General features: G+C 37.3%; 1 protein-coding gene across 3 annotated transcripts in view; it reads left to right on the forward strand.

Moving 5' to 3' along the window:
• SLIT2 (slit guidance ligand 2) overlaps positions 1-20,288 on the forward strand; it is a 370,098-nt gene that overhangs the window by 151,166 nt on the left and 198,644 nt on the right. The gene's annotated exons all lie outside the window — the stretch shown is intronic.

The raw sequence follows: 20,288 nt of genomic DNA on the forward strand, positions 1-20,288 counted from the left end.
ATGCTTTATGGGTTGAGTTCCTTAAAATAAAAACAGGAACAACAAAAACCTAAGGCATGATCCTTTCTCCCAAGGAAGGTATAATCAATAGACATTTATGCACATGATATTCTTTGTGTTTATCTATCTGTCTCTTTGGCATGCCTTCACTCCTTTATTAATTCATGATTATTAATAGGAAAGAATTGAGATAACTGTTAGTACACAAATAGAAGATGGTATTGATGTGTTAAGTAGCACATGTTGGCCAAAATGAAACTTCCATGAAATATGAAAACTAACCAGTTTGGCAAGTTATTTCTGCCTTTAGCTAATTCTGAAAAATCAATCTCCTTTTTTTTTTTTTAAGAATATGTTATTGTTTAATCTCTCCAATGCAAAAAATATGCAAAAATAGTAAAATTATTCAGAAAGCATATTTCACATGAAATAAATTATTATTTTGGCAAACATGGTAGCAGAAACAAATATTTTATTTGTTGCTCTCATGTTCTTACAGTTAGTGGGTCATGTAACTGGAATTGGACAATAGCATGTGATGTGTGTCCCTTCTGGGTTGACTCAGTGCATGTGTGACACTGTAGTCTCTTTCCCCTGCTATCAGGAAATTATATTGTTTTTAATAAATAGTCTCAGGTCAATTGGAGTTACTCAAGAAAATAACTGTACTTACTACTTATTTGAGATATACACAAAAATTAATTTCAGGTAGTTTCAAGATTGAAATGTGAAGCTAAGCAATAACATTTCTTGAAAATGTTATGGAACATTTTCAAAATCTTTGGCTTGGCACATGTTTAAAAAACGAAATACATAAAGAACAAACCTTTTGATTAAACTATCGAGAAGTTAGACTTTTATTAAAACTAAAAACTTATCTTTATCAGAGATACCATTTCATAAACGGGAACGAGAGAATTATATTTGTTATATATATAACCACTGAAAGATTTACATACAGATTATATATTTTTAAAACTCATAAAATAAATAAGAGAAAGGAGATAGTCTGATAAAACAAAAGAGAGGGGGACAAAGGTTTAGCAGACACTTCAAAAATAAAATATACAAATGGCCAACTAACACATTAAAAAGTGTTCAGCATATTATTCATCAGGGAATGACTAAATTAGATTTGAACCATAGTGAGATACCATCACTTACCCATTAATATGGCTATTCAAAATAACAAAAACAAAAATCAAACAGAAATGATAAAACCAAGTATTGGCAAGGACCATGGAAATACCGAAACTCTCAAAAATTGCCATTGGGGGCATCCATTGGTATTACCAATTTGGAACACTGGCTTGCAATATCCACTAGAACTAAATTTACTCATTCCCTCTGGTCTATCAGTTCTACATCCAGGTATATGTGCAACAGAAATATGTAGTTTGTATTTCAGAAGATGTATCTCAGAATGTTCATAACAACAGTGTGTTTAAAACCTTCAGTGGAAATAGCCTGTCAGTCAACAATGGAACATGAAAAATAAATTAGAGAATATTTATCCATTGGGTTACTCTTCAGTAATTAAAGTAAACAAGTCATGGCTGCACACCACAATATCGACTCTTATAAACATAATGCTGATCAAAAAATGTCAACCACAAAACAAAAGTTACAGACTATGTGATGGGGTTTGTTTTCTGTAAATTTATGTAAAGTCCAAAATAGAACTAATCTAAAATAAAAATCAAAATTGTGTTTTTCTTTAGGGAGATAAATGAGAAGAGTCTTGAGGGAGGGATGACTGGTAGTATTTTGTTTTCTTACTGTTGGTACATCTGTGTCTTCATTTTATAAACATGCATGAACTGTCTTCTTATGACTTGTGGACTTTGTTGTATCTATGTTATATTGCTACAAAACTCCACACTGAATCTCTAAGCAACTGATTTAGAAAGGATACTTTGATAATCACTCTAAAAACAGCTCCTCTCTTCTCAAATCAGCCAGTCTTACCACTGTTGAAGTCAGATCTTTGTGTGGTCTCAATTTGGTTCACATGTACACTGCTCATACTCCCAAGATGCCACGGTCTCTAAGCATACAGAATTACTTCCCCAGGATTTCAAAGGGATGCAATGTATTACATGAACACTAGTAGCTTGTTTTGCACAAAGCACGGACTGTCAAACTGTCTTCCAAGTAGTAGAATTTAATTCCCCAAGCCCTTCTCTTTCCCTTTAATTTCTGTTTTAGGTTAGAGTTTTATCTGTAGGGAAAACAAATGAAGGGATACGTATGGAAGACAATGGACAGACATGCACACTTAGATATGGGAACATAGGATCACCAGTCACTGTCATGTGGGTCCAAATACTTATTCTTCCGAGTTGTGAAGAACAAAACTGGACTAAAGATGTTCTGGAAATTTCTGCCACTTCTTAATTCTCTTCAGTTTTAACCAAATTGTATCTTCTGTTTCACTTGTTCCGCCATCTTCTCAACTATCCTAATTCAACATTGCCACTTAGCAGACAGTAGTGGAAGATGTGACTATAGAATCTCAACAGCTTAGGTTTAGACAAGCCAGCAGAACACCAGGACACTCAGCTGGCAGGAGGGTGAAAATATCTTCAGAGGGACAAGTGATATAATGTGAAATCTCTATTTGCTCACCATTTTTGTTTGAGTAGAGTCAGCAGGCAGTGGGTTTCAGCACAGGAGGAGATGCCCCCTATTCTCCAGCTTCTGGTTGCATTCTGGACTTGGAAGTAGCTGTGGAAAACTATAAATTTCTCTGCAAAGTTCAAAGTTTCTATGTCTCCAGAGAAAAATTAGCATAATGAGGAGAGCCAAACATCAAAGGTTAGATCTACTGCACTGTCAGAGGCCCATCTTGTGATCAAAAGCAAAAACAAAACAAAGCACATTGATTGGTAGTGCTTATGATGGACTGGTCTTTCCAGGCAGATGCTAAGATGGGGCCACAGATTAAAAAAAAAAAAAAAAAAAAAGCAGAGGAAAACTAGAGCACAGTGATGATCAGCAGTTCTTCCTATCTCTACCTGCATTAAAATAGTATGTGATAAATATAAGCAAATTACAAAATTTTAAATAAAGCACAGTGAGTTTCCAGCTTGATGTTATTAATTTTGTTTTACTAATTCCTTCAACAGAACCAGGTTAAAGAGCTTTTTAACACCAGTGATTGNACAGGGTGTACAGTCATACAGTAGGAGAAAGAAGTTGTGTAGAAACAAATCCTTCCACTATAATGTAATGAAAAGAAATCTATAAGAAACATAATTAATCCAACAGGAAAACATATTCCCCAAATCCAACCTCATACCAATTGTTTTCAGACCTCCATTTTGTCTTTCTTTCTCTGTTTGAACCTTAGGGCTTTGCACATTCTGGTTTTTGGTCAAAGGTGGAAAGTGGGAGACCTCAGCGCCCGTCTCCCCTGTTTGTGCCCAGATCTCAACCCAAGCACTGTGTGGCCCCTCTTTGTCCCACAGGCTAAAATTTCAGTTTGCTGATCCCTGAGGCGCTCACCTTACCTCCCTTTTTTTTTTTTTTTTTCATGATATTACCCTTGACTTTTACTCTCTCCTAGTCTTATGAGGTTATAAATTCCTTTGGGGGCAAGGCCATTCTTACTCCATTCAATGAGGAGACCCAGCTTCTGACTCTGGAATTTAATTTATATTTGTTGAGTAAATGAGTGAGCTTGGTCTAGGAAGCTGAGGGGACACGATGACTCAGTCCGCCTGATAGAACCAAGGAAAATGCAGGAAGAAATGGCTTGTATCATTGTAGCTCACGGCACTGCTTGATGTGACTGTTTTCTTACAGGATTTTTGTCCTACACAATACAGAGTGGAGAAAGAAAGTGTGCACTTCTGGGGTTTCTTAAATTGGGTCTGTGCCCCATTGGAGAACCTGATAAAATGTATGGACTCTCTCCCATCCCCATTTCCGGACTGCACTTGTGTACATACGTGTTCATTTATAATTTCTGGGTCCCGTAGCTGGACCGCTAAAGCCCATCAGGACATCAGCTCAAAAAACCTGATGTTTGGGGCACTGTCTTCCTCATTTTTGTATGCCCAAACTCCCCTTCCACAGTCATGCATTCAGCCTCTCCATACCCTTTGTTAATTAACAGTATTAGTAGGAAACACACAGATATCCGGCTTATTGTTTCATTTAATCATGATACCCAACCTGTGAGATGGGAGTGCTGATCTTCCTCAGCGTGCAGAGGAGGGCACTGCTCTGGAGGTTAACACCACAAACACTTCACAACCTGTAAGGGATGGAGCTGGAATTCAAAGCCAGGCAGCGTCCTGGCCCCTGTTCACATTCAGCGTTGCATACTCACTCTCTCAAAACTTGGTGCATTTAATCTTCTCAATTCTTACTAGGAAGTAAGTATGGTTATGCCCACTTTATAGTCGAAGAAACTTAGGCTCAACAAGTAAAATGAATTCTGTTTCGTCACTTATGTATTAGTGTATGGTAGATCTTGAACATAACCCCAGAAGGATCTTGCTCCAAACTGTGACCTTTATAGTACATCAAACTTCAAAGCATCTGGGACATAGTTAACACTCATCTATGAAAAGATAGAGATGAGGAAATGCAAATATAAGGTTGATCGAGCCAGTGTCTTTAAGGCAACTTGGTTTTAGTCTGTCGCCTTGAGACAAGAATTAGGAAACTCTATTATTCCATCTTGTAAGTTGTGCAGGAAGGTGAGGGAGTGGGGGTAGTCAGCTAAGAGGAGAGCGTGGGAAGACAAAGCGCTACCCTACTTCAAAATGAGGGTTATTAAAAGCCTTTATCGGTGACCTCTCATTTCATATTATTTTGGATGGGGGCCTAGAAAGATATTTTTGGACTTCTTTTGACTCAGACTCAACTATTTTTCCCATGGTAAAATATACGTATGTACACACACATATTTAACTCTTGCAAAGTAGTATTTCAGTTTTTAATTCCTTGGTTAATAAAAAATTTATAAGTGCCGGGCACCAGGGTGCTTCACTCGGTTGAGTGTCCCACTCTTGGTTTTGATTCAGGTTGTGATTTCATGGTTCATGAATTTGAACCCAGAATCAGGGCTTGGGATTGGGATTCTTTCTCAAAATAAGTAAATAAACTTTAAAAAAATTCATGAAGGCGCATCTTATTGTTGTTTTTATGTTTGTTTGTTTTTCCTGAGAGAGAGAGAGACAGTGTGAGCAGGGGAGGGTCAGAGAGAGAGGGAGTCACAGAATCTGAAGCAGGCTCCAGGCTCCGAGCTGTCAGCACAAAGCCTGACATGGGCCTCGAACCCATGAACTGTGAAATCATGACCTGAGCCAAAGTCTGACGCTTAACCGACTGAGCCACCCAGGTCTCTCTACATTAGATTTGTTCTATAGTGGAATAAAAATTTATTAATTATGTTATGTGATTAATTTATGCTCCTAACCCATTAAGTATAATTTAGTGTAAACATTTGTTAAAATAATAAGAAGAGAAAATATATTCACAGTACTGTATGTAAATTTATTGTAAAAGATCCATATAGAAGTGGACCCATGCAGTTCAAACCTATGTTGTTGAAGGGTCAGCTGTATCCGAAATGATCTGAAGTGTTCATTGTGGTGTCTCCTACACCAAAATGTACCACTGGGAGGGACAGAGACATTTTCTGGCTTAAGTCAATATTTTGCATGTATTGGGACTTGACAAGAACTATCTGTTGAAGTATTTTGAGTAAATGAATCTATATGTATAAAGCCAAATAATGATGTCAACATCCTGTATCTAATTTAGGAGCGTATTTTATTCCTTAGGCTGCTGCTCATTTTAATTCTCTGCAGTTTTTGTATGTATTAGATAAAGTGGTCCAGAAAAGTTCTGAGTGATAGTGGAAACTGAGGCAAGCAATTAAAATGTATCATGGTAAATTTGCAAAACAGATAAAATATCCGCGGTTAACTACGAAGCTCTGTCATTTTATGGATGTATCTATGTAAGAAAATATTTTCCTCTACTATATTTTGCTAGAAATTTGATAATGCAGCATCTTACACTCACTCTTATTCAGGAAGTCTTGTTACACGTCGAAGGCAACAATTAGATCTACCATGGGAAATACGGAATATTTAGTTTCTGTTTCAGATGATGCTTTGACAAACGCTAGTGAAACCTTGCTGATGATTTCACTAACTCAAACCTGATGTTTTGTGTTGCACAGACGAAGACATCAAAGACTTTTTAAATACCAGTGAATTTCATAGGAGAAGTAATAGCACATTAGCTTTAAGAAGAACCCTTCTGGGGCGCCTGGGTGGCTTAGTCGGTTAAGCGTCCGACTTCAGCTCAGGTCATGATCTCACGGTTCGTGGGTTTGAGCCCCGCGTCGTGCTCTGTGCTGACTGCCAGCTCAGAGCCTGGAGCCTATTTCAGAGTCTGTCTCCCTCTCTCTCTGACCCTCCCCTGCTCACGCTGTCTCTCTCTCTCTCTCTCTCTCCTAGAAATACAATAAAAATATTAAAAAAAAAAAAAGAACCCTTCTAAGTTATCATTTGTTGAACTTTGTAATTTCTAATTAAAATGATGAAATGTAAATAATTAAATATTAATTTTTACAGTCACTTCGCATTTCTGGCCCAAGCAAATAAGAGGAAAAATATTCCACACGCACGCACACACAAATGACGTCAAATTCAAGGGGAGGGAAGGTATGAGAGAATGGTGTGTCGGGAACGTTTTGCTTCCCAGAACATCAACTGTGCTGATTCAGCCCCTAAGCAAAACCATTAATTAATGGAATTTTCTTCCTAAAAATATTAGACTATATTACCGTTTGTTTTCATTAAATGCACGCCATGGTATTATCTCTATTTTCATAGTTCAGTAGCCTCCAGTAGATGGCACCATTGTGACTCCAAACGTAGTTCCTGTTGACCAGGACTTGTTAGGAAAACCCTTACAATTTCAAAACATTTATATGTAGTGCAGCATAGTAACACTTGCAGGGTTGCCTGAAAAAAACAAATACTCCTACAATATCTAGAGAACAAGACAACTGTAGAAGCCGGTAAATGTCCCAAGAACCCCCACAATTTGTGTATCTCATGCTTTCATAGCTGAAGATTTTTGTTATTTAAAATTTTAATTATTTCAATTATTTTTAGGAGGGATGGGAATGCACACACACATATTTGATTTTTCTCTCCTTTTACAGATTCCAAAATCCTTCACAAAAATTTCTGTTAGCTCCTCCCATTCTTGCATATTTTCCAAATATATTATAGCCTTGTGTAGAATAAGGATATGAGGATCACTAAAAGGAACAATTTTCTGTCTAGACAGCCCAACTTCTCTTCATTCTGGTTCATTTAACTTTGTCCTACCTTCTGCACATTAAATACCTAGAGTAAAGAAAGGTATTCTAGATCTGCAAATCTATAAATCTCTGAAAGTTACAAGATTTATATTTGGTTTTCTGTGCTTTCAGTATGCAGAGTAATATCCAATCAGATGTTACCAGCACTTAAAAATCAATTCCCACATGTTATATCTTAAAGATTTATGTGCAAGTTTTCTACTTAAAATTCAGTACACATTTTTTTTGTCTAGTGACAGCAGTTTAGTGATTGGGAGGTTGTTTTGGTATTCCATAATGATACTTTTTATTTTATTTTATTTTATTTCATTATTTCATTTCATTTCATTTCATTTTAAGAAACATAGACTATAGAGAAAGAATGTATGGGGAGGGGCAGAGAGATTGAGAGAGAGAATCCCAAGCAGGTTCCACACTGTCAGCTGAGAGCCCCATGCAGGGCTAGAACTCATGAACCCTGAGATCTGACCTGAACTGAAATCAGGAGTCAGTTGCTTAACTTACTGATCCACTCAGGCACCTGCCCGCCCCACCCCCTCCAGCCCCACCATAACAGTATTGTAAGCAATGATCTGATAACTCCTCCATGATTTTGATGCAATAGGGCATAGTGGTTAGAAGTGAAATGAATACATATCAGTGATACATATCAGTGAGTTTTAGTATCTTCCTGGTTAGCTATTAACTTACTATTTGTAATTATTTACTTCCATTATTTACTTACTCTGTTATTAATTATGTTTGCTAAATGAACTTTGGCAAGTCACTCAGAGACACTGAAAATCCCCACGGGCTTCAGGATGCAGGTGACCTTGGTTGTTCTGTAGGCAGGGAAGTGGGACAGTGATTCCAGATCTAGACAGCCGTGGACATCAGCCCCAGCTCTTCTCCTTGCTGCCTGTATGACCTAAAGCAGTGGACTCTAAGACTGAGTTTTTCCATCTCCAAACTGGGGGAGATGGTATGTACCTGGCAGTGTGCCATTAAGGATAAGAATTAAACAAGATTGGTGTTGAGTGTGTATGTGTGGGTGTGTACAGTGTGCAAATATATACACACAGCACCTGTTCTAGAGTAGAAACTCAAAAATGGTGGTGCATTCCTATTCTGCTTGTACTGAGGTATTAAAAACAGGAGATTAATTATGGTATGTTTTATGACCTCATACATTTTTCTACATGTTAGAATAACTCCCAGATTTTAGAGATTTCCTGTGGCCTGTGTCTCTCCTTTCCTTTATTTGAGTCCTGGGAAACTTCAGTGCTTTAAAGTAACTCAATGTAACACATCGCCGTGGCTCGTGGAGGTTCAGTGCAGCTGTCTGTGTGAGTCCTTTGAATATAATAGGGCCACGCTAGGCACTTTGAACAGAAAATTCCAACAATAAACAAATACCACTTTCCTTAATATCCAAAACATTCCCTGCTCATCCTTTTTCACCAGGTTCCCAGTTCATTCCTTCATCTCCCTAAACAATCATTGAAGACAAAAGCCCACTTCCCCCAATCCCCATATATACAATCCCCTGTATAGCAACAGGCTTTGCTTAGGGTTTCTCCCTGTATGCACTACAACTATGGATGCATGACTGGCCAGAGTTCTGACTTGGCCCATACAGTTAAACCAAATTTGTAGTTTTCAGGGGCCTTTGGGAACCATGCTGTACTTGGAAGTTCTGATTATGTTTCTCTCTTGAAATGCTTAGTCTTTCATTCGTTAATTCCTTCAACAGATATTGATGAAAGACTTCATATGCCAGTTACTACACCAGGCACTATGGTCCTTCAGCTTTGTTCAAAAATATTATCCATCAATTGTTGAATACATGCGAGTGTCAAGTGTTCTACACACATTACCTAATTGCATCCTTGTAGAACTCTGTGAACTAGGGATTATGGGTTACAGACGTGAGAATTAAGAGCAGAGGATAAGAAATTTACCAAAAAAAAAAAAAAAGAGGGAGAAAGAAGGAAAGAGGGAGGAATGGAAGCAAGGGAGAGAGAAAGAAGAAAGTAAGTTACAAGTAGTTAACTTGTAAGTGAGTAGCAGAACGCACCATCCCAAAGGAAGGTTCTCTGACACCAGAGTCCATATTCTCACCCACTCTGCGTGCTGTGGTTGGAGACATCAAGAGAGGACTTCTGATGCTAGATAGTAAAAAAAAACCCATATTAAATAATTTAACATGATATCCTATATACATAGATAGCAGCAAAGACATAGATGAGGTAAGTTTATTGAATATATAGTCTTACATGTGGTTGGGAAAGTTACAAGAGCTTTTGAAAGTAATTTTAGACCTCTTGCCCTTAGGATGAAGTAAGGATAAGGATAGTAGGGATCAACAAATGAATAAATGAATAAATGCAAAAGTACATACAATTTTTTTTAAAGTTTGTTTAAATTTATTTATTTAAATTCAGGTTAGTTAACATACAGGGAAGTATTGGTTTCAGGAGTAGAACCCATTGATTCATCAATTCATCACTTACATATAACACCTAGTACTCATCTCAACAAGTGTCCTCCTCAATGCCCATCACCCATTTAGCCCCTCCCCTCCTCTTCCCCTCCAGCAATCCTCAGTTTATTCTCTGTACTGAAGAGTCTCATTTGGTTTGCCGTCCTCTCTGTTTCTATCTTATTTTATTTTTCCTTCCCTTCTCCTATGTTTATCTGTTTTGTCTCCTAAATTTCACATATGAGTTAAATCATACAATATTTGTCTTTCTCTGACTGACTTATTTCACTTAGCATCATACCTTCTGGTTTCATCCATGATGTTGCAAATGACAAGATTTCATTCCTAATCGCCTAATAGCAATTCATTATATACATACACCATATCTTCATTATCTGTTTGGTAGTTGATGGACATCTGGGCACTTTCCATAATTTGGCTATTATTGATACCACTGCTGGTTTGTTTATTTATTTATTTATTTATTTTGAGAAAGAGAGCAGCAGAGGAGCAGAGAAAGAGGAAAAGAGAGAATCCCAAGCAGGCTCTGTGTTGACCTGAGCTGAAATCAGAAGTTGGAGACTTAACTGACTGAACCACCCAGGTGCCTCACAGCCAAATTATTTTGAAGTTATGTTTGTAAACTGTTTTTGGAAGCTGTAACATAATGATAGTGTTACCACTATCATTGGTATCAGTAATACCAAGAGAGTATTAAGTAAGACTTGCAAAGTCACTGAATTGCCCAAGTTAACCGTGTGAACTTCAACGTTTTTCTGCCTGCCTGAATTCCATGCTTTAGATAAATACCTTAATGAAAATGTTGGCTTCTCACACTGTCCTGATAAATCTCAATTTGATGAACAAAGAAATTTGGGGCTAACTTTTCAGTTTAGTATTAAAAGCATAGTGTTGTATCTGAATATAAGTTTTGATTTTTAATGTTTGTATTTAGAAATCCCAATGAGCATCATTGCAAAGCTGTGAATGATGCTGAAGAAAGCTGTGATAAGAGCTTCCTGGGATACTGACGGACTCGTTCTGGGGCACAAAGGAACCCATACCAGCCATTGTAAACCTGGGCTCTGACTCTGGCCTCTGTCCACACCTTTCCTCTGTTGACACCAGGTCACTAACACCATTCACCATAGATTTTTTTTTTTTTTTTTACCACAGGCTTCTATCTAGCTGCTTCCCCATGAGATTTAGCAGGCAGTCATAAATCATAAAATAAAATAAAAGCCCAAGATTGACAATGTATAACCTCCTATAAAAACATTGGAGGCCATATATTTACCAGTATTACTGTCCAACTCCTGATTGTCTGATATACCACATTACATATTGTACTTTATTCCTTTGACTTGAAATCTTAAACTCCCAGGGCCTCAGTTTTCTCATTGGTAGAATGGAGGGAGTAAAAGTTTTACCTTGTAGAATGTTTTTGAGGCCTAAGTGGAAGAATCCTGGTAAATTGTAGCATAATTTCTAGGTTATGGTAAATGCTTAATAAACAAATATTATTATTCTTGTTGACATTTTTATTGGGGCTATTTTATAATGAAGGTCTTGGCCACCTTATATCTATGCTTTGGACTACTTGATAAATTCTGAGTGCCAATAGCCTGGCCATATTAATACGTCTGTCTAATTGGGTAAATCTTAGATAAATTTACAGGGCAATGCAAATAGTGATTTATCCCTAATAAACCTAGAAAACCATAGATTTATGAATCATGTATTTCTCCTTCCTCTCCATTCTGAGTTGAGGTTTGTTTGTTTGTTTGGATTTTTTTTTTTTTGGTTGAATTGTTTTTGTTTGTTTGTTTTCCCTGTGCTTCTTTTATACAAAACCAATACAGCAAAGTGGTTTAGGGCATAGATTCTAATGCCTGACTGTCTGTGTCAAAGCCCTGCTCTGCATTTACTAGCTGTGTGACCTTGCCCAAGTTACTAAACAGGACTGTGCTTTAGTTTTCTGGTCTGGAAAATGAAGAATGTAATAGGACATATCTCTGAGGGCTGTGTTGAGCAAAAGTAATACCAGTGAATTCCTTTATACAAAGCATGCTTAAGGGGTGCCTGAGTGGCTCAGTCGGTTAAGTATCAGACTTTGGCTCAGGTCATGATCTCATAGTTTGTGGGTTCGAGCCCCGCGTCGTACTGTGTGCTGACAGCTAGCCCAGAGCCTGGAGCCTGTTTCAGGTTCTCTATCCCCCCTCTCTCTCTGACCCTCCCCTGCTCACGCTGTCTCTCTCTGTCTCAGAAATGAATAAAACATATATATATTTTTTAATTTATGAAGCATGGTTAGAATTATGCATGTGTTAACTTTTATTAAAATTTTCTTCTTTTATCTTTTTAATTTTTTTTTAATGTTTTATTTATTTCTAGGAGAGAGACAGAGAGAGAGACAGCGCGAACAGGGGAGGGTCAGAGAGAGAGGGAGTCACAGACTGAAACAGGCTCCAGGCTCTGAGCTGGCAGTCAGCACAGAGCCCGACACGGGGCTCGAACCCACGAACCGTGAGATCATGACCTAAGCGAAAGTTGGACGCTTAACCGACTAAGCCACCCAGACGCCCCTTCTTTTATCTTTTAAGGGTGGTTTATTCCATTGCCTCTCTTTAAAAGTCCCTCCATAACACAGAAACAATTATCTTATTCCTAAATATATTCAGATATTTCACAGTATTGCTTGTAATATATCATAACTTTTATAAAGCCCATGTAAGTATGTACAAACTAGATTTTAAAAATATACTTGACCAGTAGACATGAAGGTTAATGAGTTTCTAGGCTAGAATAAGTATTAACATAAAGATATTTTTTAGCCCTAGGGAGAAGCAAAGATGGCTACTTTGTGGACAGAGACAAAAAGACAATAACACAGTATTGTTTGAGGCTGAGAATAAAGTCAGTCAAAGTGGAGAGCTGCTCAACAGGTGACAGTGTGGTGTTGGGTCAGATGTTCAAAAGAATCACCATTTGCTGTTAGGAAGAATGGCCAGATGCCAGGAGGGGCTTAGGGGATACATGTTGAATTCTGAAAGCCTGGGGGATGTCTTAGATTGGATTCCTCAGAGGCAGGCTCTGACAGAAAGATTCATGTGCAGTAATTTGTAGGAAGTGTTTCTGGGAGGGGAGAAGGAGCTGGGAACAGGATAGGTAAAATATCAAGCAAAGTTGGAATGAAGATAGCACTGGCTCAATCCCGCAGACAGACGCTCGGGACCTCATAGGTCTGACGAAGACTGGTGAGCTGCAGCGAAGAGTCAGTCTTTGGTTAAAGACCAGCTCTATTACCCACCCTAGAGCACACAGGAAAGCCTGTTTTGGCATTCGGAGAGCAGACTGCTGGAAATGAGTCTGTCGGCTGTGGAGAGTGAAAACATACTGAGAGCTGGCATAAAGAAAAATGACAAAGGGAGCCTTCTGAGGTGACATGGCAGAGCATTGATAGCTTCTGCTGTTGAAGTGGTGGCAATTTATGTCTAAATGCATTGGGGCTGGGGGGGCTGGAAGGTATTAAGGACTCATTGTTATTCCATTTGCCTTTTTAAAAACTGACTGTGGTGACTTTTGTGATACTGTTTATATCCCTAGGGATAGCTCATTATGTATTCTTCCAATTTTTAAGGTATGTCATTCCCATGCGTTTGCCTTAGTTACTAAAAATGAGAATCCGAATGATCGCTTAGATGTGTTGTATATTATCTAAAGTACTCACATACATATTTCCTTCTTGAACCTGTAACAACTCTGTGAATGAAGAAAAACATGACATCCTTCTCTCATTTCCTGAGACAAAGTGCTTGTACTGTTAGATAACATCTGAGTCACAAATAAAACCCAGAAAAATATCCTTCTCTGTCCAGCAACTTAGCTAGGCTGAAAACTGAAGGAGAACTTTAGACAGTTTGAAATGCTTAGTCACAATAATTTTGATCGTTATCAGTACATTAATGAGTATAGAATGGAAACTGTGTTTATTACATTTAAATACAGAGACTGTGATAAGATTGTGTCTCTACCAGTATTCTCTTGCCTAAAACATTTGATGTTATTTATGTAACTCTGCAGGTACTGGGTACATTTTGCTTTCCCAGAAAGTTCAGTTCTGCTAGAGAAATCTGTGTATTTTGATTGTTGAAGATAGGAGAATGTTAAACAGGTTTTAGGTGAGTCCTTGGATGGTCCACTGCCATCATGCAATTGTCAAAAGCCATGTTTCAGGTGGAAACCAATCGCTCAGTTGCAATGTCAACACTTATATTTAACAGTAATTTTCTCAACCAAAGAAGAGCAAAGTTAGGTTACAGATGTGTTTTGTACATTCCTTGCTCTATCTTAATTTTGTTTTATTCTTTTTCTCACTTCTATATTGCCTAAATCTTAGGAGTTTTCATAGTTTCAGCCAGTCTCTCCATTCCTATGGACTGAATTGTGGCCCTCCATTCCCCCTCCCCCATGCAAATATGGAAGTCCCAGCCCACAGTGGGACTGTATGGGGTCTTGGGGGGAGTGGCTAGGGTTAGATGTGGTCAGGAGGGTGGAGTCCTGACCATGAGAAGCACCCTTCTCCATCTCCCACATCTGCAAGGCAGGATAGAGCTGTCACCAGAAACCAACCATCCTGACACCCTGATCTCGGACCTCTCAGCCTTTAGAAGTGTGAGAGAAAATTCTTCTGTTGTTTACGCCAGTCGGTCTTTGATATTTCATATGGTAGCCCAAGCAGATTAAGACACCATTCTTGCTATTCTGGAACTAACCTGGAACTAGAGGGAATTAAGAGAAAATTTAATCAGCATTGCCTGCACTTGGCCCAGATATTAAAATGGAGATTACTTTCAGTCCCCTAAATTTGATGAAGAATCTGATAAATGCCATTATACTGAAATATTCATCAGACTTCTTCTGCCTTTTCCAGGGAGTCAGGCACAGCTTTCAATCCAAAAAATGTCTGAAAGTGACTTAGGTCTGATCATTACATGCCTCTCAGACTGCCCAGTCTTGCTGGTGGAACATTTGTAGTAACATTTAAAAATATCAACATTTTATTTTTCTTTTGCAGTGAAGAGAGCTGATTCATGATGAATTCCTCTGTCCCTCTCTTCACCATCTGTCTCCTCTTCAGTGTTGATTTCCTGTTGACATTAAAAGGAGCAACACATTTGAAGGAGTTAGGATGGAAGCTTTAAATGTAATGATTAACTTTTTTAAAAGCTTGGACCACATTTTCTTATAAAGTCATTAAAATGATTGTGAATCATTTATCTCATATAGTAGAACTTCTTTATGGTCCTGGAAACATCAGTATTCCCTGTACCCTCAAAAGCCTAAGAAAAATATCAGAAACAGATTTATTTCCACAGTAGAATGAGAGGAGGGGGATCCAGTGAGAAGCTGATAAAAGAGTCTTATGATTCAGTAATATACGACCTATCAAATCCAGCTCTGATGTGGAGGCTCTCAACATTTTATAATTCCCAGTGGAATGTTTCTTTTGCCTTTCACCTTCTTCCTGTTCCCCATTTGACAGTAATTATGCATGCCCATGCAAGGTTATTTGGCACATCTATGTGTTGGTTTCACGTTCATTTTTGTTAGATTATTCATAGTAGAAATCAACAAGAATTGCTTCAGACAATTCTGGATGACAATAATGGATACATGCATGGAATGCCATCACAATGTGTTTCTCATTTCCCTGGGCTGCGTCACAAGGAGATAGTCATATTTCAAAGATCATTTCTTGCTCATTTTTGATCCTCCTTGATCCTGCTTCATAACTCCTAATATATTTTTGAATTGTCCTCTTAGTGAGAAGGCCCAAGTTTATATACCAGTATATCTGTATCACAAAAGGTCTCAAAGATTGGATGCTTTTTGTGTGTGAATTATAGATAATCTGCTAAGAAACCTTAAACTATTTTCTAATTTGTCCACCTGTTATTCAAGACGTCAATATGAGATCAGAAATTAATCCAGACATGAATTAATGTGGTTTGGATGGATATTTATTTATTTATTTATTTATTTATTTATCTTAGTATTTTTATTTATTATTGAGAGAGAGAGAGAGAGTGAATAGGAGAGGGGCAGAGACAGAGACGGAGACACAGAATCTGAAGCAGGCTCCAGGCTCTGAGCTGGCAGCATAGACCCTGACACAGAGCTCGAACTCATGAGCCCTGAGATCATGACCTGAGCCAAAGTTGTACGCTCAACCGATAGAGCCACCCAGGTGCCCCTAACATGAACAAAGCACTTCATCCATCTGCCTATTTTGGGAAAAACAAGACATGTTAAAGTGAAAATAAATGGATGAACTTCGTATCAGTGATACCTTTTTACTCTGTTGATACATGAGAATATTAGTTTTAACCATAGGAGATTGCCAACATTTGGCCATTTCAACCTACAGAAAACCCTGTCAGTTACAAATGATTTGATCTAATAATATAGTATCGTATCATTTAAAATATAATTGGTGTTTGTGATGTCATTGGGCTATTCGAATTTTGATATGCAATACTTTTGAATACAACCCGAGCTTCAAATTTTTACCTTCTGAAAAGTCCAATTTAGGAGAGCACATAATTGAAGGTGCTTAGCCATATGTGAGAAATTTGGTGAGAAAGATTGTTATTAAGAACAAGCCAATGAAAACTCTATTAAGTAAATAATACACTGAACAATCTAAATATTGATGAAATTCTTGCATTTGAAATTAGAAGTAATGAGTCCTAACTGCCTATTTCTATGCATTGTTCCTGTTGATAAGGAAACTTTGAAGATTTCCTCACTTGTATTTTTCTTCCTCCATAGATATAAAAGCATTTATTTTGTTTTATTATAAATAATATTCATACAAGTCATACTTAATACTTAGTTCTTCATTTCTTTTATCCATCTTGTGTGCTAGGTTCTCTTCTAAGTATAGAGTTGTTGGTGTGGACAGATCAGATAGGGTTCCTGTTCTTAAGAAGTTTACATTCTAATGTGAGCAGCTGAATACATACATAAATAAGATGTGTTCAGTGTAATGAAAAGCAGAGGCCTGCAGGGGGTGGAAGGAGATCTTTCAGATGGACTGGTCAGGGCAGGCCTCTCTGAGGAGACATTTGCACAGGATCCTGAATCAGCTGGAACAAAACTGCAAGTGATGACTTCCCCTCATAAGGGATCTGAGACAACAACAGAAACAGAAAGAAGCCAATGTCTATGCAGTGGGAGAAAGGTGTGAGATGCAGATGGAGGTAGAAGGTTGGAGTGAAGTGGGTGTGCAGGATATTCAACGTCTTTCTGATTTTTTTTCATCTGGAGTCCAGCAATTCTATTTAAAATGACTAGGGGAGGGGGGTAGACACTTTAGATAATGTGTCTTTAACTTCTTCACCTTACTTTCGTTTCCTTTCCCTTAAATCTCTTGAGGCTTTCTAAGACATTATTATCCCATCTCCGCTACAGCTCCGCCATCTGGTTTACCCCATGTTCCTTTTGTGGCTCTCCTCTCCTACCTAGGAGTGACTCACAGTTTGCATATAGTACAACCGAATTTTTAGAGTGTACCCAAAGTAAATTCACACATAGGCATAAAGGGAAACATCAGGATTGGGTAGGATCTTTATTTTGTTATATTTCCCCAAAACCAGTTTACTTGGGATGGAGGAGGGATATTTAAAATTTAGAAAAAGAGACATGGGGCAATGGAAAGATTATAACAAGTTACTCTTAGTGAACATATCACCATGCTCATTCTGTAATCTTTTTGGAGTGTTCCCAAATATTTACCAAAGTGAATAACCTACAAAGTAGGTATCTTGTAATTTATTACTTTAGTGTAAGTAAAGAAGAATTTGGGAAATATAGTGTTTAAAATGTTTATACAGTTTTGTTCTTTACAATTTAAATTGTAATTTAAATTTCCAGGTAGAGAAGAGAGCACTGTTTGATAATAAACAGTTAGGTGGTAGAATTGTCACTTGCCACAGAAGGTCTGCATTTGATTCTCACTGCTTGTAATTTGACAGGAGACTTTCCTCTTAAACATTTAGTGAGCATTTAATTATTTATTACAGTAAATATTCACTTACTGAATAGAGGAATGAAATGGAGAAGATAAAATGCAAATGCAGATGCTTAGTCATGGTGGCATATCTATATTTACTTTTGTGAGTAAAGAAAGTTGCAAGTTTAATATGTATTTATTTACATCACTAACAAGTAATAAATATAGGTTCATGTAAATATTTTCAGTTTTAAATATAGCTTGCTATTGCGTGGCCTTTCTTTTTTTTTTTTTTTTTACAGATAGTTTATTGTCAAATTGGTTTCCATATAACACCCAGTGCTCATCCCCACAAGTGCCCTCCTCCATGCCCATCTCCCCTCTCCCCCCNGCCTTTCTTAAAGGAATGTCACCTTGGCTCAGGGCGGATGTCATACACTACTTGTATGGTTGAAGGATCTCTTGATAATATCTTCCTTTATTGGTTAAATTTTTTAGATTGATTTTTCAAGTAAAGTTAATATTTTGTGTTGTTTCATTAGAATTAGTAAGTTAAATGTATAAATGAAACAATTTGTTCATTGTCAAATTACCTATAATTGGCATAGAAGTGAGGTGCATGAGACTCATGTTTTTATTGGCCTTCTTTTCTTTGACTACTGCCACTTCACAGGAATGTTAGGTTGAATCAAGTGAGTGCAAGCCAGCCATAAAACACTTTTGTGTGCTTACCACTTTCAGAGCACCTTAGCTTCATGAAAATGACAGTGTCTCATTGTTCTCTGACAATTCTTGGTTCTGAATTAGATTACCCACCCATCGTAATGTCTGTGGAATTCCATAATAAAATTCTAGTAGAGAAAGATTTTTTGAAAAACAATTTGAGAAAATAAGTCATGAAGTTAAAAGGATTTAATAGGCCCCTGAAATTTGTCATAGCTTAAGAAATACCACCTGCATTATAGCATCTCCTAAAATAAAATTTATATAGACATTTTATCATATACTATAGACACCTTGAAAACTTAAACTGTTATCCACATCTGTGTTGTAAATTGATGTTTCTTAATCATCAGTTGCATGTTTTGTTCTCCTTGAAGATCTGTATATTTTATTATTATAAATTCATACAGTGGATTTCAATATTTAAAATACCCAAATAATTCAACTAACAAGGTTTAGATTTTCTAGCCATTTCCTACTTCAAATCTCATTTCGTATTATTAAGTTAATAAAAATATTTAGTATTAACCAAAATATAGTAGTCTAATATGAGTCTGTAGAAGTCGGTTTGTTTTTAAAGATTTTTATTTTATTTTTGAGCGGGAGGGGTGAGGCAGAGGAAGAGGAAGATAGACTCTCAAGCAGGCTTCACACTCTGTGCAGAGTCTCATGTGGGGCTTGATCCCAGTGTCCTGGGATCATGACCCGAGCGGAAATCAAGAGATGGATATTCAACCAACTGAGCCACCCAGATCCCCCAAGAACTCAGCTTTTTTATTTGAATTTGTTTAATGTCGTATTTGTCACTAAAGAACATTTAAAGTCAATGTATTTATCCCCTTTCTGGGCATTTATATACTTTCATAAATCGTCCTAGAAGCACTGGTTAGGATGCTGTGATACACCCTCATGCTTTCAGAGGTTTGCCAGGTGATCATTGCCCTTTGTTTTCCACCTGCAGATATGGCTTGGTAATTATTTTCATAACCATCAGTCATCACTTGCCCCAAATCCACAGTAACTCAAATTTTAAAATAGTAGCGAATGAGACTACGGACATTAGATTTGCAAGTCCAAATAAGTAGTGTCTGTGTATTTCCCCTTGTTCACATATTATTCTTGTTAAGTATTTCAGTTGATTGGATATGGGATGATTAGCCATATGAAAATCTTTGTCTATTTTCTAAAGACTTGTGTTTGCTTATTTTCTCTGAATTTTCTGTATATTTTAAACATTGAAGTGGGTTTTTTTAACTTTTTTTTTTTTTTTATTGAGAGACAGAGACAGAGCATGAGCATGGATGGGAGGGGCAGAGAGAGGGGGAGACACAGAATTGGAAGCAGGCTCCAGGCTCCAAGCTATCAGCACAGAGCCTGGACCCTCTTTCGGATTCTGTTTCTCCCTCTCTCTCTGGCCCTCCCCTGTTCATGCTCTCTCTCTCTCTCTCAGAAATAAATAAAAACATTAAAAAAATTTTTAAGTGTTCCATGAAGTTTTGTTTTAGTTCTAGTTACTTCTACATTGTTTTTGACATTTAGACTTTATGAACATAGGCAAACTTTATGTTTTTAATAGACAGGTTTTTTTTATAAGAAATAATGTTTTATTTTTCCAACAAGTTTTACACTCTGTTATGTTTATTGTAATTTTCAAGGTTTTATGTTATTTCTTTGAGGTTTCTTTAATGTCAATTTTTTTTTAACCTGAAGCCCATTTGTTCTGAGCTTTT

Source organism: Crocuta crocuta, unplaced genomic scaffold (genome assembly GCF_008692635.1).
Source record: "Crocuta crocuta isolate KB4526 unplaced genomic scaffold, BGI_CrCroc_1.0 scaffold179, whole genome shotgun sequence".
NCBI lineage: Eukaryota > Metazoa > Chordata > Mammalia > Carnivora > Hyaenidae > Crocuta > Crocuta crocuta.